The sequence below is a fragment of the Hetaerina americana genome, unplaced genomic scaffold, assembly GCF_022747635.1.
Source record: "Hetaerina americana unplaced genomic scaffold, ioHetAmer1.1.p SCAF_5, whole genome shotgun sequence".
Lineage (NCBI taxonomy): Eukaryota > Metazoa > Arthropoda > Insecta > Odonata > Calopterygidae > Hetaerina > Hetaerina americana.
In genome coordinates, this window is record NW_027287095.1 from 66,682,087 (window position 1) to 66,707,176 (window position 25,090).

Consider the following 25,090-nt stretch of genomic DNA (forward strand, 5'->3'; position numbering starts at 1 on the left):
AAATGCGTCGCTCTTCATTGAGAAATTCCATGAAAGAAATAAGTGGGCGTGCGAAATATTTTTTAATGGAGTTAAATTCCATAACTGCTAAGAATGTGTTGCGGGCCTGGTGGAAACCAACCGGTGGACTAAATTTTGACCTACAAGCCGTATTTATAAACGAGTATGTATTAGTGGCTATTCTGTGCTTGATGTTTCGTACGTGATGAGGGAATAATGTTTACATTTTGGAGGTATTAAATGTTGACTCGTGAGCAAAAGCGTTCAGGAGATGTCCATTGCGAATTATTTCTAAATCGGAGCTTTCTCAAAAGAGGGGAAGTAGGCAAGTGAGCGAGCAAGGAGGATAAAAAAAATTGCGCGTGGTTACATGTTAAACGAAAGTCGAGGCAATTACCTGTGAAAACCAGACACTTGCTAAAATACTAAGCCATTCTTTGCGTTTGACTGAAAACTTAGCATTAGATGGAGAAAATGGGTAGATTTCCGCCCGGGAAAGAAGACGGGGATGAGGATCTGGAATGATGCACCGACGACCTTGGCCCGTCATCCCATTTGGCTCATTAAACCATTGCACAGGGAAGCCATCAGTGGCATTTTGATGTGAAATACCGGGGGATTGTGTTAACCAGCCCAAAAGAGACGTGTTATTTGCAACACGCGTCGCGTTTGTGTGTCTGTATGTTCACCGAGGCCGCCCGGAGGCTCTCATCTGCTCGCAAGTGTCACGCAGCAACGCGGGGTAAGGTCTCTTCGTGGTTCAACTCGTTTCATCACTGGCTCGCTGCTCCTAATTCATGTGTCCCGGGTGTGTTGACGGTTACGGCTTGACGCCGAACGACATTCGGAAGCTTATGACGCGTGCGGGAGAGGCGGCGCCTTAAGGTCCTTCCTGTTTCAGAAGACTCACTTTTAATATTAATATTAGTGTTAAAAAACGCTACATTGGTGAATTTTCTCTAAAAAACATAGTTTTTAAAGAAAATTCGCCATTGTGCCGTTTTATTGCAAGATTACAAGCGTTAAATGCAAGTCGTTTCTTTTTCTTTTGTGTGCTTTCCCTATCTGTGTGTGTATTTTTTCTCTGTTTCCGTTTGTTACACATTTAGGATATATATATATATATATATATATATATATATATATATATATATATATATATATTTATTTATTTATTTATTTATATATCTTAATACCTTCCAACATCCCTATCCTATTTCCACCCCAGCCTCGCTTGCCCAACATTCTCCCAATCAATAATGTTTGCATTCATTTTCCCTCTAATAATTTCTCCCGACAATCCCCTATATATGTGTGTGTGTATGTATATATATATATATATATATATATATATATATATATATATGACGTAAACAAAGAAGAGTACGCGTATACAGAAAAGGAGCATATACAGTTAAAACTTGCATCCTTTTGGTTTAAATTGGCATTAATTTTGCCACGAAACAGCCAACAATAGAACGCTGAATCAGCTAGTATCGAAAATTTGTTGCATGGCGAACCATACATGTTTTATGAAACTTGTTACCTTTGACACACTCTTCATTGGCAATTCGTGACTAGACTCTTTTCGGTTTGGATTACAGTTTGCATATGTACCTTGCACATGATTTCACCGAATGCTTAATGTCCTCATAAACTTAGCGCGGTGTACTGTTACTCTTTATAGGTGAGGATAGAGTGTATTTAATTCTCATCCTTCCTACGTGTAAAATTCACACATCAGGATAGGGGCTCCATTTTCTTTCCCTATGCCGCCAGTGGTTCCCCGGGAATATATGGTGCCCGAAAAATCACATTGTTTGGGTGAAGATGAGGGTGCCCAGAGATGTCATCCGGAATCAAACCTGGGCCCTCCGGCCAGTAGCCCAGTGCTCTACTCACTGGGCTATGACGTCTCCTTACTTAGCCTGAAGGAAACTAAATTCACGATTGAATCAAGTAGATAACTGGAACGAAGGAAAGCTAACAAAGGTCAAATGCTGTGAAATGTGTGCATATTGCCACCGATATAATACCATACATCTCTCGAAATCGGCGTGACACTATCAACTCTATTGCAGCTAAGCACATAACGCTCTTGGATATCGACAAATTTCAATGCGTAAGGAAAGCATGATTGTTGAAAAAGAATCTTCCTTGATACGTGCGACCTTTTCACGCTAACTTACAAAATAATTGGAGGTAAATAGACATGCGGTGAATTAAAAGCGCCCGCATCTGTTAAAAGTGTATATTTATCATTTGATCGAGTATCTTTTCGGTTTTTTATGGACACGATCGCAAATTCCCCCGTATTTTTCCCTTTGACATTCTATTTACCACATTTTGGCACCATTTCTTTACCTTTTTAATTTATAGTCTTTTCGACGATCGAATAATAAAAATTTTCAGGCATAGACGGGAAAGTCTTAGGGTAACCTTTTCTGCAAAGCCTGTCTACGTATGGAGTTATTGTTTAAAAAGTTCGCTGTCTATTGCACTATAGTTCTAATGAACTTTACAAACATCTGTGTTTGCTCATATTACTCATAACCTGACAATATTCGAGGTGTTTTGGAGTTAACGTCAGAATCGCCTTTCGTAGGAAAACCATTTCTTTAATAATAGGATATCTTTCCACTTGGTAGTGAGGTAATAGCGTATAAACGTGCACTGAAATCTTCACTATGAATGGCGCTAAGTTTGTTGATTTCAGAGCATGATATCATTACTCCTCTGAAACGCAACTGACGCATTTAATTGTAATAGAAACCTCTGTTAATCTTAAGTTGAATTCTCAATAAAAACAGTTTCGTTACTTTGGGAGTCCGTCTTGTCAAAAGTAATTCCCAAGGTATTTATTAAATATGGAAATTTTTTACCCTGGGGTTATCTTATGAACGAAATTTAAAAAAAAATGTTGGATTTTATGTGTGTGTGTGTGTATATATATATATATATATATATATATATATATATATATATATATATATATACTCATATATACAGAAACATATATAAGGAAAAGGGATAGGAACACGTATAAAGGACGAACACAATAGAGGTGGGGAAGGCGGAATCGAACGGATCACAAGAGTAAAAATATCTCCTCAACCGGGACTCGAACACCGGATCTTTCCACTTGCCGGGCGGATGCTCTTAACCACTTGAGCTATCGAGGATATGTAATTTACCCTGAGATCCGTGGGTCTTATACTACCTTGATCAAAAAGTTCCCGGAATAACCACCGTGTGGCGCTCCCATCGTTCCGATTTGAGTTCTGTTTTTTTTGTTAAATTGGTACATCTGTTGTTGATATTCCCTTTAAATCTTAGTGTCATAACTTGACATTTGCAAAAGTTACGTAGCCAAGAGTACATCTATCTCTGTGTGTGTTGGCGATTTTTTACAATTTCAGAAATGGATTTAAATTTGCAACAACGAACTTGTATTAAATTTTGCGTAAAAAACGGATTTAGTGGCGCACGGACGTTGGAAATGTTGGAAAAGTGTTTCGGCAACGATTCTCTAAAAAAAACGGTCGTTTACCAGTGGCACGAGCGGTTCAGAAGTGGTCGTGAGTCAATCGAAGATGATGAACGCAGTGGCAGACCATCGACATCGAAAGTCGGTGAAAAAATTGATAAAGTAAAAGAAATGTTGGTCAATAACCGCAAATTAACCATCAGAGAAATAGCGGAGGACTTGAACATTCATTGCCTATGGATCCGCCCAAGACATTGTGGTTAATGATTTGGGTTTCCGTCGTGTAGCAGCAAAGTTGGTGCCAAAATACCTCAATTTCATGCAAAAAAGAGACCGTGTTGACGTCGCAAAAGACATGATTTGCGAGGCTGAATCCGATCCCACATTCATCAAAAGGATCATTACTGGAGACGAGACGTGGGTTTATGAGTACGACACGCAATCCAGACATCAGGCAAGTGAATGGCGTTCACCAAATGAGCCGAGACCAAAAAAACCACGTCGTTTTCAGTCAAAAAAGAAGGCAATGCTGACGGTTTTCATGGATTACAACGGTGTAGTGCATCATGAATTTTTGCCAGAAGGCCAGACAGTAAACAAAGAGTATTATTTGGGCGTTATGAGACGTTTGCGTGAAGCAATTCGCCGAAAGAGACCAGAAATGTGGGCAGAAAACTCGTGGATTTTGCACCATGATAACGCACCGTCGCACAGTGCTATCATTATTAGTAATTTTTTGACGAAAAATGCAACAAATACCATCCAACAGCCACCGAATTCACCTGATTTGGCCCCCTGTGACTTCTTTCTGTTCAATCGAGTTAAAAAACCATTACGGGGAACGCGTTTTAGCAGCCGAGAGGAAGTAATGGAAAAATCGCAGGAAGCACTGATGGACATACCGAAAACCGAATATAAAAAATGTTTCGAGGATTGGATCAAGCGCTGGCATAAGTGTGTTGCAGTCGATGGGGATTACTTTGAAGGGGACAATATAGATTTAGATGAATAAACTTGTATTTTTAATTTTCTGAATAAATTCCGGGAAATTTTTGATCAAGGTAGTATGTCGCCAAGCGCCCCGATTCTTTAGCCAAGAGATGGCGTCAGGGGGCTGTTTCACCCACCAAAGGAGAAATAGACAATACACAAGAGGAAAGGACAGTGGTTAGAATTCATACAACATCATACAGGAAAAGAACAGTGCGTTTCGTGGCACGCATAGCCAGAAGAAAGAGATGAGCCACATTGGCCAAATACACATTCAAACACGAAATCCCGCCAAACGGCGAATAAATACTCATATATACAGAAACATATATAAGGAAAAGGGATAGGAACACGTATAAAGGACGAACACAATAGAGGTGGGGAAGGCGGAATCGAACGGATCACAAGAGTAAAATAAAAAGACCCACGGATCTCAGGGTAAATTACATATCCTCGATAGCTCAATTGGTTAAGAGCATCCGCCCGGCAAGTGGAAAGATCCGGTGTTCGAGTCCCGGTTGAGGAGATATTTTTACTCTTGTGATCCGTTCGATTCCGCCTTCCCCACCTCTATTGTGTTCGTCCTTTATACGTGTTCCTATCCCTTTTCCTTATATGTTTCTGTATATATGAGTATTTATTCGCCGTTTGGCGGGATTTCGTGTTTGAATGTATGTATGTATATATATATATATATATATATATATATATATATATATATATATATATATATATATACATAATTATATATATATAATAAAAATATAAACCTTAAACACAGTAATCAACCCGAAGTTCGTGTATTAAATTCATATTATATAGAGATACATTTATTTATTTTATTTGGTACAATATTTTTTATTTATCAACATCACTCCCTGCGGAAGGGAGCATATGGCGTAACAGGAACGTCATTCATTTCCAAAAAGACTCTTGCTCCGAGTGATGAGTTGGTACCGATGTGCTTCCACATATTAGAATTGTCATGCCTTAATTCCTCAATTATAGCACACCGCGTGAGTTAATTTGTTGAAAATTTTCAAATTAAAACTAATCAATCTCTGTCTATGTGACCGAACCTTAAGCTATTCGAGTTTTGGTAAATACTAAACCTGACTGAATCTGCGTTTCTTGTTACTTCGTATTTCACGTAGAAAAATATAATGTTCCATTTTTTATCAGTTTTACCGAGATACAATTTATGATAATTAATCAGCATGTCCTCTCAGGCAGACTGGATGTTTTTCGTCTACGTAATGCCACCCGTCGAATCTGTTGAATAATGTTTATTTGGTTAACTATCATTGAGGAATTATCGAGTGGTTCCACGCATGATACATTTGGAAGGTTAGAAGCTCGAGACGGGAGTGTGAACCTGCCGTAATCCACAGCAGCCTGACATTGGGGAAGATTAGCCCACTTATCTTGCCTTAATGTACTCGCACACACATCCCAATGATAAGGCACACAAGTTACGCAGACGAGTACGCGAAACACGAGTGTCGGTCTTTCTTAATATCGATACCGTCCTTGTGCATTGAAGTGTGAAATAGTTCTGCTGAAAAACTCTGGGCCACGAGAAACACGGTTATCCGAAGACCCAATTGTCAATCCGGGTTCCGCACCTGGGTGAAGAATACTTGTACGGTTACCCTGTCGGAGACTCTGGGTGGATAATCCGGTTCTATAGTAAATCCCTGTAAACTAAGTTAATGGTACCCAGATATTTTTAAGTTCGTACAGTCGGGTTTCAACCGCACCAGTGCTGTGGCGTGCCGATGAAACTTAACATCCGCATTCTTGTGAAGTATTTGTGTGCATCTAAGCGGCTTTTGGGTAGTTGATTCCAATTAGATATTTTATTAATTAGTAGTATATTTTCCCGAAAAATTGGCACGAGCCACCTAATTCCCAATAGTATTGCTGGATAATTCAAATAAAGTTTCTATTCCATTATTGTGTTAGACGTTGGATAGGGATCGGTATACGCTCGTTAGTTGAGTGTTGATAATGAAATGGTTGCTGGCTTGTCGAGAAGGGCAAAGTGCCAAGTAAGTCCCAGTGGGGATGACGGGAGACGGAGTCGCCTTTTTGTCGCGCATAGATTTTTAATTGCCTGACCCTAGGATGACCTTCTGTCCTCGTTCGTGGTGGTTAACGTTAAGACTGCTTCTCTTCATTATCCCACCCTATCTCCTACCTTTTGTCTGTTGTCACCCGAGACAGCGTTTTTAGTTCCTTCTAGATACTACTCGTATGTTTATATGAGATCCGTTTTTATGCGCTCCATCACAGGCAACTTATTTTATTTGTTAGGGCCACAATCACCAATTTCCCACGTCCCAGTTTGTCGAAAATTTTCGAAAAAATCGTTTCAATCACTGCATGAAGTGGCTATGTTTCCTATAATGCTTGGGCAACTTTAATCTGACCAAGCGGAATAGAGGAACTTATAATTTTTTTGCCATAGAATCAACTGCGAGAAGTTAAATCCAGTGTGGTTTTCCTGACGCTCTGAAATAAATAATTAAGAGTCATTATATGTCAAACGTGTTTGTATTTTAATTGTGAAACTTGAATGAAGCGTGGTGTACGCACTAGATATATGAGTTTTGTCATACTAATGAAATATTTGCGAGCGGTAAGAAACAATTTTTCAACAACAACAACAACAGGAGCACCTTCTTTGCCGTCAGATGCAGAGTTAAACTGCGCTTATTAGTTATGTTTTATGCAACGATTGGATTGGACTCGTTCCAAATAAAATCTCCCACTATTTTCACTGATTATGCAGTTGTTACCGAGAAATATCTCGTCTTCGCGGCGGCCTTCAATTTTAAGAGCGACACTATGTGCGAATGCTTCGTATTTTGTTCCTTTCATGAAGTTCTGCCTTGGTAGCCAAATCATGAGAGATAGTATAATGCCAATTACTGTTGTAACTAGACAGAAAAATAACGCAGTCTAATGTTGAACATCCCCTTCTTCCCATCCGTCGCCCAGGATACCCTCTCCGTCTCCCTCCGCTCGAGATCACCTTTTCTCGCGGCAGCCGTCGTCACATTTTCTGCTTTGGGAACGAGAAGTCACGCGGATAGCTCACCCAACGCGATTGGTTGTGATGCATGGAGTGTGGTGTGGCACGACAAAAGCCCTTGCCCTCGAGTGCGCCCAGGCGTCGCATTCAACCACGATGACGAAGAGAGGAAGGGGCGTCCTTTCAAGACATTAAAACCTCGTCCGTGGGTCCGGGTCGATCGATTTTGTGACGTGAACTACGTCGCTGGGCACGATTGAAGCAAGCGTCGCATCCGACGGACTCTTAAAGACTACTTGGAGGATTAGCGAGAGACTGCTAGGTCTACGACTCGTTGCAAGCTCTAGGACATGAACTTCACCGTTGATCCTTTCGTTCAAAACTCCAAAATGTCGTTATGACGACGAACATCATGTTGATTTAAATCATTATACGTAAAGAGTCATCAATGCAGAAATATTTGGGGTATATTCCATTACTTTTTGGAAAAATAATAAATTATAGGTACATTCGTTTCGTTTCATTGTACGATAGAATAACGTCCGCAATCCAATAAATGAACCAGTTATTAATTAAAGTTAGCACTAGATAATAAAATATAACATGGTAATTTGGCATCCTTGTTTTCGGAAATCAATGCCTGCAGCTGAGTAGTCAGCAGTATTATTAATCTGAACACAGTGGGGGAAATAAAGTTTACATAAAGGGCATGCATAACCATATGTTATACTTGAATTGAAATGAAATTATTTACTTTGTAATTCCACACATATTATTTAATTTCAATTTTATTCCATATTGATAAGAAGATGATCCTCGTTAAAAATTCCAAAAACCGTAATGTCAAGGAAACATCTGTATTGGTAATAAATTACCAAAGTTTGAAAAACAAAGTCGCAGGACATCATCACCTTATTCAAAGCATCAACGCAGATATAATTATTGGGACAGAAAGCTGGTTATCCACTGATAATGTCGACGGCGAAATTTTCCCAAATTTCTTTTCCATATACATAAGTAGCAGAACAAATAGAATCGGGGGTGGTGTCTTTATTGCAGTTATAAATTATAGCGTCAGCAGGGCTGAGCTAATTCCGGGTAATGGTTTGGAAAGCGTTTGGTGCTCAATTAAAAGTCCTCAATCCAAAAGAATTTATGTATGCGCATTTTACAGAACGCCAGTCGACAGAGGCCATTCAATACTAGAATAAAATCAGCAACTCAAAGGTTTTTTATCCCAACACAATGATCGCGACGTAATAATCGGTAGAGATTTCAATGTCCCATCTCTTGACTGTAGCACATACAGTTTTAAAACGGGCGGTAAAGACAAACTCGTACCTGCGAATCGCTAATGAATTCGTTTTTGAATCAACTTGTCACTTCACCAACTAGGGGCGATAATATTTTTGATTTGTTAGCAATTAATATACCCGAAAAAGTCGTAACTATAAAAACTATTTAAAAAATTAGTGATCACAGGGCAGTTAATACTAACTTTTCCCTTCATGGGGTCCTAATTAAGAAGCCAAAAAGGAACATTTACTTGTGTAAAGAAGGGGACTACAATGGCCTAAAGTGCGTGGTGCAGAATCAATTTGCTAGTTTTAAGAAAGATAGTAATCACCGAAATACTGAGGATACGTGGAATCACTTCCTTGAGATCACGCGCTCAGCAGTCAACAAGTTCATTCCCAGTAAATTCATAAAAGATAACACGGAACATAGATGGTACAACGAGGATGTTAGAAAGGCATTGCGACGACCAAGGCTATGTCACGCCAAGATGAAAATTATTAGGGATGATACCTTTTGCGACAAAAAGAATGAGATCACTTACGATTATAAGATATCTAGGGCGAATGCCCAGAATGAATTTCGGTAAGCGTTAAGGGGATTCTAAAGGGAAAGGTCCTTATTTATATTGGATTTAGACAGGGATAGAGGCTAATCGGTGGATCATTGCATTGAATGCCGAAAGATTTTGGGTGAAGAAATGCCATGAAGAGGAATCAATTAATTGGCCCGTGTACAGTTCCTTCCGAAAAATGGAGTACTGTAACCCATCTTTGTCTTTACAAATGGATAGTTCGAGGAAATTCTAGGAACCTTTTTCTTCTTTCCCACACGTGAATTGTACATTTGAATTGACAGAATTTAAATGTGCTAGAAACTGATCTACATAGTTGACTATCGGAACCTGTCCACACACACAAGACATCGTCTACATATCTAAACCAACAAAATACGAGGTCTGTAGAATAAATACGTGAACTGGTGATATCTGGCAGCCATGACGCGGACTATAGCCCCGCCCACTAGCGCCGCTAGTTGCCTGAGACCCTTGACTTAGCCGTCTCTGCTCGGCGGATCGTCGAGTTGTGCGTATGGTGCCCGTTTTGTTCATTTCTGTTGTCCTTGTTTTTACTGTTTGTCGGAAATGGAAATCACGGAGCATCGAATTGACATCAAGTTTTTGGTGAAGTGCGGTAAAAGTTATCAAAAAATTACCGAAATGTTGACAGCGGTGTGCGGTGATAATGCTCTGAAGAAAACATCCGTTTTCACGTTGATTAAATCAAACCAAAAAATCTAGAAAAAGCTGAGCGAAAATCAAAGTCATGCTCCTGGTTTTCTTTGATGTCGAAGGTTTTGTTCATCATGAATTTCTTCCTGAAGGACAAACTGTAAATGCTGAGTTATACCTTACAGTTCTCCAGCCTTTGAGAGATCGCGTGCGTCGTGTGCGCTCAAATTTGACTCGAGGCGATGGATGGATCCTTCACCATGAAAATGCACCTGCACATTCAGCATCGATTTTTCCTCAGTTTCTGGCAAAGAATTCAATCGCCATCTTTGATTATCCTCCTTATTCGCCAGACTATTTCCTGTTCCCAAAATGCAAAAATGTGATGAAGGGACATCACTGGGAAGAGGTGGACGCAATAGTGCGAGAAACGACGAGAAAACTAAAAAAACCTTACTGCCGAGGACTTCCAGGGGTGCTTCAAACAGTGGAAAAGAAGATGGAATAAGTGCATAGCAACGAGTGGAGAGTACTTTGAAGGGGGCAAAAGAGATGTAGGCTAAATTTTGCAGAATAATGTTTTTATGGCCTCAGTTCGCGAATTATTTGACAAACCTCTTACATTTTTGATAAGAGGGTGAGGTGAGGAGAACAAGGCTTTTTCAAAATTGTCCGTATAATATCGGCCAGGAGTGAGGACAAGGGCGAGCCCATCGCTAAACCATTGGGTTGTTGGAAATATGTACCATTAAAAATAAAATAATTATTGAAACACACGTCTTTAGTAATGGGCAGAGTTCACTAATAACTGGCACTGGGATGGATTTCCGGCTGAGAATGTCTTCGGCGAGGTTCACGGCTTCCATGGGTGGCACGTTGGTGAAAAGGTTGCGTGCATCAAAGGAAACAAGCTTGCACTTTTTTGGGATGACCTTTTTCATTAAAGTCTTTTCGCTAGCATATGGTTGGGTGCTGACATATTTGATACCACTAGTTTGATCGTAATCCCGTTTTTGTGAACTTTTGGTATCCGGAAAAACCGTGGTGCTGAGGGATTCATTTGCAGTAGCGTGGACAACTTTTTAATAACGTATCACTGGATTTAATCACTTTCTTCATTTCTTTTTGAAACTTGGGAGTTGGTTCTGAACGTAGTACTTCAATATTTTTGTCTCTGATGAAGTCTTCGCATTTCGTGATGTAAGCATTTTTTCTAATACAACCACCATCTTTATCTGCCTCTTTTTGGATGATCAAGTTTTTAGATGTCACTGAATGTATAATGGACTTCAAGGCCTCGTACTCGGTAGAATGCTTCATCTTTTTTACTTCCGGTTGTGAAATTTTAAGGAGCTCCTCGGATACAACTTGTTTAATTGCGATGTTTTCTTTCTGAAGGGCAATTTCAAGGTCAAGAACCAGGTTTTTTATGTCTTAAACAGAAATAGGAATTTTAGGTACGTACTTGAGGCCCTTTTCTAGCAAAGAAATTTCACTGTTAGAAAAGGAATGTCTGGAAAGATTAACAACTCGAGGTCCAAACTTATGCTCACATTTAGAACTTGTTGATTTTAAATTGGGCTTCTTATTTTTCCGTAGTTACTCTAGCATATGGTTGATTTTCGCTCTCTTTTGAAAGGAAATCTCTCTGTATTTCTGGCGGACATCGTTATCAAAATATAGCCACTCGGTCCAATGAAGTTCATGAAAAAATTTCGTGCAACAGTAGTAAATAATTGGATATAGCATCTCTTATAACATATCATTCGTGAAACTCTTTTTAGCCAGGCTTTCTTGGCTACTCCTATAGCGAATTTTCCAGCCTTGGATTGGGTTTCTTACACTGAAGGTTGATGAATTTCGGGAAAACTCCAAGGGAAAGGCAGCGACTGTTGAAGAAGATATTCAGTGACGCATTCCGGTATTTGATGGGACACAAATTGGGATTTATGAGAAGAGTACTAGGTAAATGTGATTAAGAGGTCAAAGAGAAATGCTACCTGTCGTTGGTTAGGCCTCATTTAGAATATATTGCAAGTGTATAGGATCCTCACGAAGTTGGATTAATTGCCGAATCGGATCGAGTGCAGCGTAGAGGAGATAGATTTGTAAAACGCGGTTATGATAAACTTAGTAGCGTATCCAAAATATTAGAGCAGCTAGTGCTCACTCACGGGGCGAAGGTTAAAGTACAGATTGAAGCTCTTGCATAAACTGGAAGAAGGTCTCTTTAGTAGTGATGCTGAAAATGTTTTACTACCCCCATCGTACTATGGTTGGAGGGATCATGTTAGCAGAATTGGAGAGATTAAGTATAGAACAGATGGATTTAAGATGTCATTTTTTCCACGAACGATAGGGAATCATGATAGCATTGTTCGACCGTGGTAGGGTCTTGTTCGGGTAAAATTGTTCTGGTGTGTATTCACCCCCTGCCACGCACCCTAGCGGTGGCTTTCAGGTTATGTATAAATAATTAAAAATTTTAAACATCTGTTCCGCTGCAAAAACTATTTCTCTGCTATTAAGAAATTTTACAAGGAAAACCAAATATCAGCGAATAATGCAGTATTGATAGGAATGTGCCTCAAATTCTAGTTTTACATTTGGGTCTAATCCTTTGCTATTTCTAGTTATTTCGTCGATTGGCACGGAATAACAGACAAAAATTCAGTCGGTCCAAATGTGTTTACGCACATCTCTGGCCATTTTGCAGGATGATTATGCTGAGCGTGTATCCTAGCAATTGGTTTGCCAAGCAACGGCAGTGTGTCTCATTTTCCGAGAGTTATATCACCATTTTTCGGGCATTTCACGCGTTAATAATTCACCAATTTACATCTTCCTCTTTCCAGTTTACTTAGGATTGGTAATTAGGAATTTTATTCGAGCATACTTGACTATTGTTGGGTTTCTGACCTTCCTGCAATTGTAGTTACATATTATTCCAAATTTCCTCTTTGAGTCTCCTTTATTTCATCAATATCTACATAACTTTGCCATTCCTCAATTAAAAGGGTCACTACACGAAATATGGTTTATTAAGACTATGTTCTAATTCAGTATCGTCAAATAATGAGCCAATTTCTCGTGCTTTAATCAACATGGCCATATTCAAACAGCAGACAAACAAGTCATTCCACAGTTTCAGGGTGTTGTTTAAAGTATTTTTGGCACATTTATTGGTCCATGGGTTATTGGTTGAAGTTGCGGTTGTTGAGCTATCGCCTTCTTTTCAAGAGTTTTTAAGTATCTTCCTTTTGAAAAGCGCTCATAAACTGCCATCTAGGTTGGCTCTATTTTGGATTCATTTTACTGTAGAGTGTGAAGTACTGTCGTGACAGGTGAGGTATAGAAATGCATCGGTCGGTGTGTTCATCCAAAATCTATCTTAAACGGCATAAATCTAAAATATACCGAAATCGGTGGATAACCATTAATAAAAAGAGTATATTTTAATGCCACGCATTATTGTGCTACTTCACTTTTAAGGGCTACTTATGATTCGTAAATTATATTTTATTACTATATTATTTTATACATTTAGATATTTATTACGATATTTGATACCAGTAGTGCAAATATATTATATATCGACGCTTTAGTACTTAGAAAAACGTCCTTCGTATACATCTTGGAAATACATGTTTTGAATATGTCTGGCCTGGTAAATTTCGAAGATTATTTTATTATATTTCAGTCAAAATCGTCTGCTCTGCAACAATTTGTAGGCGGTTAAGAAAAATCATCAAATACGCTATGAGGGGTTGAACATTAAGACTTGACTTCAGTTGGTATTTAATTTGCACTCTACAATCGAATATACTAATAACTTGGTGTTCTCTATACACATGTCTGTATTGTTGCATATTTTATAGATGCAAACAATAATATAACTTCTCCTGCCTATACTGATTGATATGCTTTCGAAGAAATTCCACGAAAATATTCGAACCGAAGAAACGGCTATTGAGTTCCTAAAGAAAAGGAACCTGATAGAAGATGAGCACGAACATCCACTGTATGAAGGGAGCTATCAAATTTTATGGAAGCGGAAATCTAGGTAATGAATGCTTGATATATGGTGTGGGAAGCGTGGTGGCCATATGAATTTGTGCTTTGTTCATCCCGAGACCGGTTCAAACATGTCAAGCTTATGGGGCCGTTAAAATTAAAAATTATTAAAAAAATCACGGAACCTCCAGAAGTATTTAGCAGAGAGATGCTCGAGGTTAAAAAATGAAAATGAAGATGTTATCGCAAATTTTTACGAGATGTGCCATCAGCCAATAGAAACTGATTGTTATTCAAGGAAAAGTTTTTAAATTCTGGTATTATAACCGTTTTTAGTTGCTTATAATGTTTCACTTTAATTTTATGCATTAATAAAAATTATTTATTAATTATATTATTATTATGGTTTCTATAGTTACTATTGTGGACCGCAAACAAACTGTAGACCGTATATGGACGTGAATACCCTTCAGTTGATGCACTGAGATCGTTGCACTTTCGTCATTTCGGCGTTTCGAAAAACAGCCTCGAAATCCAGCTCCCTTGCTGTCTCATTGAGATTGAACGTCCTCATAAATGGAGTCGATTTAGGCTTTATTTTGCTCAAAATTTATTTGAAACTAAACGATATAATTATTCCGGCCATTGCATTTTCATCATCGGGCTGGAAATCGGTCCATTTTTGTTTCTGGAAGTCCTGGGCTAGAGCGTTGGACTACTTACCGGAGAGTCCGGGTTCGATTCCCGGACAAGTCTCTCTGGGCACCTGCAGCTCCACCCAAGCTATGTGATTTTTCGGGTACCAGATCATCCTGGGAAACCATTACCGGCACAGGGAAAGGAATTGGCCTACCTACCCTGATGTGTGAATTTCACACGCCGTCGGGCTTAATACTGGGTGAACTCTACCATCACCTACAAAACTGACCTTCGGGTTGGTTACTGTGTTTATGGTTTTTTATGACCTCTGTGCATTTGACCGCATGCAAGTTATACAACCTCTCCTGTTTGAGGTCTTCTTCGCTATCCCTCTCGTCTTCTCATCCGATCCACCGCCTTGAAGAGGTCTCTCGTCTTTCATTCGCGTGAACTGTTCACCGCATCTTTTTCACACCTTCTTCTTCACTACAGCCTAATCCTCGTGATAACTTGCATTATGAGTTCTTTTACGTATATATATATATATATATATATATATATATATATATATATATATATATATATATATATGCATATAACCTTCTCCCAGTGCTTCAAACCTCATAATAGATACGATGGTTTTGATTAAACTACTCTCTTAAGTCGACGTCGTATCTTTGGTCTTAGATTGATATCGTGTTTTTCTATAAATAATGTAGCGTAAAGGGAATAATGTCCACCGGAGAATTCTTAGTTCAGATCTGAATGACGGTTTTACATCCTAAATCACAGAAATACTTCGTACTAATTATCATCCTAATGCACCATTGGTTTTTATGTATTTTCCACTCTTCCGAAGATTTTGTCATAGATGATCATTCTTATAGTAATAATGGGATGTTTCCATCCTTCCTGAATAATTTTTCCGACTGTTTAGCAGGCGAATAGGTATGTCTCTTTTGCCTTTGCTATTCTACTGATTGTAATGACCTCAGTTTTATGCCACCTTCTGTTCTTTAGTCCTAAGTCATTTCTCTTGGTATTGTTTTGATCTAGTTGTACCTTTTCTTTAACTCTTCAAGTATTTAATAAATGCCCCTTCTCAAATCACTTTCCCTTTTTTTCCTCTACTGCCATGTCATCGGCGAAGTACAACGTGTTGATATTTCTCTCCAGGGATACCCAATTTCGGTACTTCTTTTATTTTTTAAATTTTTTAAAACTTCTTCTAACCAACGTTTATGACACGAATGCCTGTTAACACTTACAATCATTCGAAGCCTAAAATAAATATTACGGACTATAAAGCTGACTATTTGCCCCTCCGCCGGATCACGGTAGTACCTAATTTAATATTTCATCTATTATGTGTGAACACTGGCCATAGCGACCATAGCAATCAACCCGAAGGTTGTTTGATAGATGAGGGCAGTACTCACCTAGCATTCAGCTCAGCGGCATGTGAAATTCACGCATCAGGGTAGGGGATGGGCAGTTCCTTTCCCTGTGAGCGTGATGCTGACGGATACGGTTAGTCTGGGAAGGGCGACCAGTAAGAAGGGACACAGTAGCCATCGCCCTGAAGCGTTCACGCTACCGCTAACCTGTCTTCACTAACGGTATAATGTCCACCGGTCTGGTCAGAGAGTCAATTCCCTCTAAAAATAGACTCGGTGGAAAATAAGGGAGTAAAGTTTGAGAGAAAATGTTAAGTTCAATAATCACCTAATCATATGTATTGTAAGTTCGGTGGAACTATCGAAAATTAGTCATCCACCGTGGGAAAGCTTACATCGCAAATTTATTTGCTTCCCAATGTAGTGATTCCCCGAGTTAGAAACCACACACTTTCGAAAAAATGAGTATCATTCACCCCTTGGGTTGTGTACGATATTTCTAGCTAACATAAATATTGCCCACCCGGTTAGTGTCGTGAAATTCTGAAATTTATTTGGGCTTACGGTGATCTTTGGACGTTGACCTCGTGGAATCCCTTCTGTCAGTCCCTTTGTTTATGCTCATGGAATGCTAATAGATCTAAACCATACCCTACAACATCCCAAATGGGCGTGCGGCCGGATAATTTGCAGTTAACGGGACGAACACTACAGTTTGACCTGCGAGGAATAATATTTGCCGATATAAATCCTACGTTGGTACTACGAATGAAGCTGAAAGCTACTGCTACTACGGTGGAACTCAATCACGCCTTTGGGATATATCAATATCGCCACTGTAAAAGAAAAGCGAATACGCAAAGAAAATTCCAAGTTCCGAAAAGGATACGTGCGAGTGAAATTTTGGAATACCATGTTAGTAAACAACGCAATCGGTGTCCTCACTTTCATAGCTCATTTAAAATTACCATGTTTGCATGTATGTATAACTCGATTGCCTCTTGCGAAACCGTCGATGAAGTGCTATTATTAGTTTGGTATTAGAAAATTTGACTTCTCATTTGCAATAAAATCGATTCTGTTAAACTTCATTTGATTCCAAGCTTGGCACGTATTCGTAATTAAGTCCTCTAAAATCGCGAATGGTGATTTGTGTGGAAAATTTTGGCAAAAGGTTGATTGTAGCTCTTCTTTTTGTCTTTAGTCCAAATGCGATCTCTTTAATACGAAGGTTTTCTGGGGATCGGAATCGTTCGGCGGTTAACGTACTGGCTCCCCAGATGATCCGGGTTCGAATCCTGGAGGCGGAAGATATTTTTCAGTGGTATCCCGATCCCTAATTGAGGTGCTTTGTGGGGAACACTTCAAGTGAGTACGCCGTCCGTCGGATGGGACGTTAAACTGCGGATTTCTTAGCGTCTTTCGTTAAGAGTAAGTCAATGCCTACTCCGGGTTTCTCTTCACCCTTCCTCCTTTCCCACCCATCCCAAATGGTGTAAATGACTTCAACTATCGGTCACCTCCCCTCAACTATGGTATCACCACTACGAAGGTTTTCTGAGCGTTCAGCTGGAAGAAAAATTTCCCACGCGCGACTTCACGGGAAGGAATCAAGGAAGAGCACATGCTGAGATCTTATTGCGTCATAATTGTGTTGAAAGTGCTAGCGATTAATCTTATATAATGCATTACGTTAAAAATAGTACCTACGAGTAGTAAACATGAACGAGATAGTGCTTTAATCTCCGTGTGTTGATGTGCTATATGGGCGTGCCTCAAGTGATATGTCTCACAGTCAATACCCATCTCCCCATCAATTGAATTTCAACTTAATGAAACTAACTCTCCGTTTACACGGAGTCATTTTATGGTCAGCCTTTGTAACACAAACGAGAGGAATCGCCCTGCGTAATTAAGACTTGCGTTAATATAAAGGGAAACTTGTCGCATAGCTACATTTCTGTCGGTGAGTAATCAGTGTGCTATTTTATAAACATCGCGAGAGAATAATCTCTATTTCAGAGTCCGGTTGAAGTAGAATTAAGTGAATCGTTTAGATGTAATGAACAGCAGTCGAGCTCTTGGTTTTATAATTAGTTCTTAATCAATGTTAATTAATGGTGGTTAGGGGTTTGAAAATTAAACTGATGTAATCGCTTCACTAATCAATTGTAATAATATTCGCCAATCCTTCGATTGGAGTCGATTGAGTCTTAATGTACATACTAATTTTTTCCGAGTGAGTCTATTACCTCTTTAAATGTGGTTCAAACCAAGTTTAATTTTTAATACTATTTATGGAATTTTAAATTGATCTTTGTTTTATTGTAATTATAATATTAAATTTGATATTAACTTACTTGAAAGGAGATATAACTGCGCATTTGCCAATGCTGGCAAAATCCAAGGGAGCCATCCCGCTCTCCCTACCCTCTCTGCTCCTCCCCTCTGTGCCCTCCCCTCTTTGCCCTCCCCCTCACATAATCCGATGGCTTCGAATATCGCTGAACGTAGCTCTTTTGCCGATCAGGCCAGTCCATTGAACAGAGCATTCGTCAAACTCGCCATCGAGAATGCCGTAGATTCGAATCCCGCCCAAAGAAATGGGCGTAATTCACTTGATAGATTCAAATGGTCTTAACCGTATCCGTATCAATTTCGAAATTGCTAATATCGCGAATCACCCAGCAAGTAACGCTGGGATCTTATGGGTCTTCGGATTTTTAAAAATTGGAAAAAATTGACGGAATTTCTTTTCGGGAGGATATTTGTTTGCATATATAATGATATTAATTGTAAAGGAATATGTGGTGCTCATCAATCAAATGGTAGTCCCACTCCATTACGATCAGTAAACATTCCATTGAAGATATTATTCAATTTGATCTCATAGATTAAGTTATATAAGAAAAGGCTATTGAAAGTAGTACAAGGCTATTTTATTCTACCCCATATGCCGGGTAACTCGTTGAGTGCAATTAAATACGGCTCGTATCTAGAAGCCATGGAAAACCTTTCTCTTCAAATCACTGCTCCAAACCCGGGATGCTTATATAATAACTGCTCCCGTCCAAGTAGTTTGTACTCATCTTCAACACTACAAATTCTCATTTAAGTTAAGGGCCGAAGGACAGTTTTTCACGCCCCTCTCGAAAAACCGGACTTCCTGTTGCACTCATCTCAATGAATTTCTCAAGCTGGGAGTGTAGTCTTTCATTACCCGCAATGAACTGCATTTTCAGCATTTTCAACTGCCAATAGGTTAACTAAATTATCACCTTGTGTACAGTATCGTGTAGGCCCCTATAGTTTTAAATTGTACCGCTCGCCTGTAAACTGTTATGCATTATATATTAATTTAAAATATTTTAAAAGATTGCAGTTATTGCCAATTATGTTATTTTGTGACGAGTAGTAATTTTTTACAAAAAATGAAATTTTGTTGTCAGAATCTAATAAAAAATAGTCGGATGTTCCGTGCTCGACCAATGCCAAAACTTAAAAGATCGAGATTTTCCCAGAAAAAAAAGTTGTTTTTTTCTGCTCAAAGATAAAAAGAGGTATCTTAAATTCCATTAACCTTTTAACACATCGAATGATTCTTGCGTAAACGTCCCGAGCTCTTCAATTATGACAGATAAAGGGAGATCCATACCAATTTTTTCAAGAGTAACAGATTTTATCTTTGGCTTCGCATTTACCACCTGAGGTACAGAAAACTGTCCGAACCTTACCTTTGAACAACCGTTATAAAGAGGACTAAATTCACAGATAGAAACAGAATTTCGTGCCCTGGACGCTTCACCCTGAAGACGATGGCAGAGTTAGCCGTCGAAACGTCGGTGCACACCACGCTGACCCGGTGGGAAACCCGAGAGAACTTCCTGAATACAATACGCCGGGAAAAACTGAGATCCTTCATTACCTTAAAACTAGGTTTCCTATCGATGGGATTTGGTATAGGCATAATGTAACAGTTCTAATGGAACATGTTACCTAGTTATAGGACATTTTTAACGAATATTGGTTAGGTCATTACATATAATTGTCCCATGGCTAACTTTATGGAGTAGCGCGATATTCATCGTTGGAACAACAATATTTTATAATGTTTTAGCAGAGTTTTTATCAGGGGTGATTTCTCAATTTAAACGCACGGCTTTGTTTTAGGCTGAAAACAGATTTATGAAATCGCTTGGAAGGAAGGGTGGGGGGAAGTGATGCTTCAGACGTTAGCAGGGAGTCGTTGGACACGGTGGTCTTTGGTAAAAAAATCTCAGACCTGTAAACTCTTCAGCAGACGATGTATGAATGTTTTGTGAATCAATGATACAGGAAATATTACTTGTGGATGTCGAAAGTTGGAGCGAGAAAATCGATTTGAAATACATTAACCTTATATATTTTAGATATGATCGAATTATACGAGGGTAATTTGAAAAGTTCTCGGAATGGAATAGAAATAAACGACTTACCTCAAGGAAAATTGTTTTATTTTTCGATGTAGTCTCCCTGGACACTACTGCGCTTGGTCCAGCGATGTTCCAATGTCTTGATCCCATCTCGAAAATTAGATTCCTTCAGGCCTACCAAATACCCGTCTATTTCGGCTGCTAGTTCTTGTTTGAAGAGAATCTTCGTCCACCGAGGAAAATTTTTAGCTTGGGGAAGACATGGAAATCTGATGAACCCAAATCAGGTGAATAAGGTGGGTGTGGCAAAAATTCGTATCTTAGACCACGTATTTTTGCCATGGCAATGACACTTGTGTGTGGGCGTGCATTGTCTTAATGAAAGATGACTTTCTGAACTGAAAACTGAAGTCATCACCCATCCGGTCGACCCAATTGTTATGCCTTTGCTTTCTTTGGCGGTGGTGAACCAACAGGTTTCCATTGCTTTGACTGCCGTTTTGTCTCTGGGGTATAATAGTGGACCCAAGTTTCATCTGTGTTCACAAACCGTCGCAGAAAACCTTGTTGATAGCTCTTAAAACGGATCGAATGTTTTTCGGAAATTTCCATTCTGAATGTTTGTAATCCTGCGTCAAGGGTCGCGGCATCCATCTAATAGATAATTTTCTCATGTCCAATTCTACTATTGAAATGTGATATGTCGGTTCAGATGACATCCCTGCAGCTTCAGCGATTTCTCGTATTTTAGGTCGGCGATCCTTCATGACCATGTTATGCACTTTTTGGCCAACCGCTACGCGGATCATCATCTAAGCTGTCCCAGCCAAACTTAAACTCGTTTATCCAATTGGCAATTGTTGAATATTAAGGAGCGGAGTCCGCCAGAGTGTGCTGAAAGTCGGCATGAATTTCCTTTGTTTTCATACCTTTCTTCATGAAGTATTTAATCACTGCTTGAATCTCGATTTTTTTCCATCTTCACAAATCACTACACGGGAACAACAACAGAGAGGCATCCGCACCACTGTCTCTTCCCAGGGAACTGATGCGTTACATGTTTACTCATAAAGGAGTACCTATCACTACGCGGGAAACTCATTGCGCTGGTGCTGACAATTAATGGTGACTCCGAGAATATTTAGAACTTCCCTCGTATTTTAAAAATATTTAATTGAGAGCATTGTTGGAGTCCTGTATAGTTAGCTATTTTGTTGATTACTGCTGTACATTAGAGTATCTCTGATTATGCGAGTTTAATTTTCGTGTGAAAAATTATATTTCTCGTCAAAATTTTGCTTTCGGAAAAGAAATACCGGTCCACAGGGCAAAACATTTAATCGCGATCATTTTCGATAAAGAATAAGCTGGAAGCGCTTGCCATGTGTTCAAACCGGTAAAAATAAATATTTCACACTCTGGAAGAGCAACTTGTGCCCTCTTTGAACACAATGAATAAACCCACCAAGTGCCATCCTATACCCTTGCATGCATTTTTTAGACGCGAAAAATTATGACGCATCCTAAGGTCGATAGGTTGCATACATGTACGTAATTAATCAGAGATTATTCGATTGTTGCATTTTACGTTGCCATGTGGCGATGTTTACTTGGCCTGGATGATGGCTTTTGATCTCGTGCGAGAGAATGTATGGACCCTCTATTTGGGGCCATGCGTCTATGATAGAAAATGTCTTCTATTATTTTCTTTGCATCCCAAACGATTTGAGGAATTATTTGAGTATTTGGGGGATTAGGTCAAGGCGTTGAGAGGGAATAGTCGGGAAAAGGGAGGGGGAAGGGGATAGTGAGAGGAATAAAAGTGGATGAAGGAGAACGATATAGAATTGTTTAGTGATAAAGACAATGTGAGCATTTTCAATGTAATTCCAGTTATCTCAAAATTCAATTCGAACAAGTGATGAAACTCTGTCCACAAATGGGTGAAAGGATTTGAAGGATGTTGAACCTGATAACAGTGTAAATACGCACACCTATGGCGTAATCACGTGAGTGATCTTAATTTGTCTTTCTCTCCGATAGGGTAATGAATAATGCTCAGAAAGATAACAGGATCAAAGGATTGTGAGAGTTGCGTTGGGCGAAAACTTACATTTAAGCACTTAACTATAAAAAAATTTGATTCTATGTATATACTTGAGCCATGTGTTATCCTGCTCAAAAGTTTCATATACTTTATTATATACCAGCCTCTGGTGATAATAAGTTTCGTTTCAAAAGTGACAATCATCTGGGAAACTTAGCAAAGGGAAGCTATAGTACGAGGGTAAAGTGAAAAGTTCTCGGCCTAACAGAGAGAGAGCTGACATTCCAATCAGCGAACCTTTATGATTCCTTTTAAGGGTAAAAAGAAACTTAACACTTCCACGATAAAGGTTTAATATTTCACGGCCATGGTTTCGATGCTGCGCATAATCGTGAAATAATAAATCTTTATTGTGGAAGTGTTAAGTTTCTTCTCACCCTCATAATGAAGGAATTCCACAAAGTTAAACCTGACACTGTTATGTTTATGATTCCTACCTGGGTGCACGCGTCATTAGTTCGTCAGACAAGTTTCAACTTGTTTTCTCAAATAGTTTGTTTACACGGCTTGTTGCAGTAGATGCCTTTCGTATTTTTCGTTAAAATGGAAAAACTTGAATTTCGTGCGGTCATAAAATTCTTCGTTTTGGGTGGATTAACTCCTATGGTAATTCATCCGAAGTTGGCTGAAGTGTACGGGGAATCTTCTCCTATTTCAACCGTTAAAAAGTGGGCAGCTGAATTTAAACGTGGTCTCACATCCCTCAAAGTTGACCCACGTGAAGGATGGCCAAAAACCGCAACCACCGGAAACCATCGAAAAGGTGCACGATATCGTGTTAGACGATAGGCATCCGCACCACAGATGGGTGAGTGAGATAGCTAAGGCCATGGTGATAGTGGGGATCGAGATGGTGCGGTGGCTATCGCCCTGGCTTCCCACCCAGAGACCCCGGGTACAAATCCCGGCGGCATCGAATATTTCTCAGTGGTATCTAGATCCCTACTTGAGGTGCTTTGGGGTGGGCACTTTGAGTGAGAACTCCATCCATCGGATGGGACGTTAAGCTGCGGACCCCTAGGCGCCTTTCGTTAAGAGTAAGCTAATATCGACGCCGGGTTTCTCTCCACCCTTCCTACTTTCCTGTCCATCTCTAATGGCGCAAATGACCTTAGCTTTTTTCATTTTTAGAAAGAACCTAAACCTTAAGTAACACTGACGTATTTCTTCTTGAAATATCAGTTAACTAATGTATATTAGTATTTAAGAATACTAGATGAAAATATTGGGTGACCATTGGGTCTCTAGTAAGTTTTATTGAGTAAACATTACATTCGTGGTTAGTTACAAAATCCGTTTAAGGCAGCTTAAATTTCTTTTCAGAAATAATAATAATTAAATAGAACAGGTGGTCATGTCGCAGAGTCAGCTGTAAAGTTATATTTAGCCTTATTTGATTACAGAGCAAATAAAGTGGTAAATGGTGTGATTATATTGTCAGTGTTCCTCCAAAGCATCCAAAATTACATTTTTTTTGTGCTTTGTCACGTCCGTGCATATTATACGAAAATATTAATTTAGTGGCGAAAGTTATTTGGCTTAGGAATTCGGCATTAAAATTAGAATCATACTTCAATATACAATGCCTACCCTCTCGAATTGGATCTGGTTCGTTTTGAGACTGATAATGAGCGAGAACGAAACCTTGGTTCGCCACTTTAACGATCCATCTTTATTGCCTAGCCGCTGCAAGCAGGTATCCTGCTCGAAATGTGTGATATATTTCTATGTATTCTGCGTATAATCTTTACATATAATTTCGCCAGTGTTCACCTGTTTCCCATCTACGTATTTCTGAAACGGTTTTATATGAATTCATTCAGTTGACTTCTCTATGTTTGGCACCTGTAGGTATCTAGAAAACTAAATCGACTATCCTAAAGATCCGTGTTCGAATTCAGGAGACAATTATTCGTTTTCTGGCCCAAAAAGGACAAATATTAATTTTATTAGCCTCTCTTTTGTTCAAGAATCGAAAATATTGGTGTAGCAACCAAATTTTTATGAATAGCAACGCAAATATTTACGTTTCGTCATATTTTATTACCTATTAGCGCTATTAGCTAAATGGATATGGCAAACATTGGAAAAGATTTTTATGAACTAAGTTGTGTTTCTACATCACTGCATTAATGGTGTAATCTTACCTAGAGATAATGAGGAAGTAAAATATTCTAGCATTCATCTATAATGCCTCTTATTCAATTAATATCAACTAAGTATTTATAAAATAACGAATTAAGTTAACATTTTCTAACTTCAACATTTGCTTGTTTCGAGGTAAAGAGTCTCGCGAATCTCATTTCTGACTGATTAGGTAAAACGCTTCTATTTACTAAAGTGAGATATCTGTAACATTTCAGAAGCATCAGTAAAATAATAGTGAAAATATTGTATTCCGAAACGCGAAAATACATGTTTTCAAAACAGTGTATTGGAAAAAGCCCTTATAATATATCCCAATCTTTGATTTTTGGTGT

At 39.0% G+C, this 25,090-nt stretch overlaps 1 protein-coding gene and 1 non-coding gene across 2 annotated transcripts in view; both read left to right on the top strand.

The window, feature by feature from the left end:
• Positions 1 to 25,090, top strand: part of LOC139694361 (long-chain fatty acid transport protein 1-like) — a 91,201-nt gene that overhangs the window by 45,006 nt on the left and 21,105 nt on the right. The gene's annotated exons all lie outside the window — the stretch shown is intronic.
• On the top strand, positions 4,928 to 5,003 carry TRNAA-GGC (transfer RNA alanine (anticodon GGC)). Its single transcript has one exon. It is a non-coding gene; the product is annotated as a tRNA-Ala (tRNA).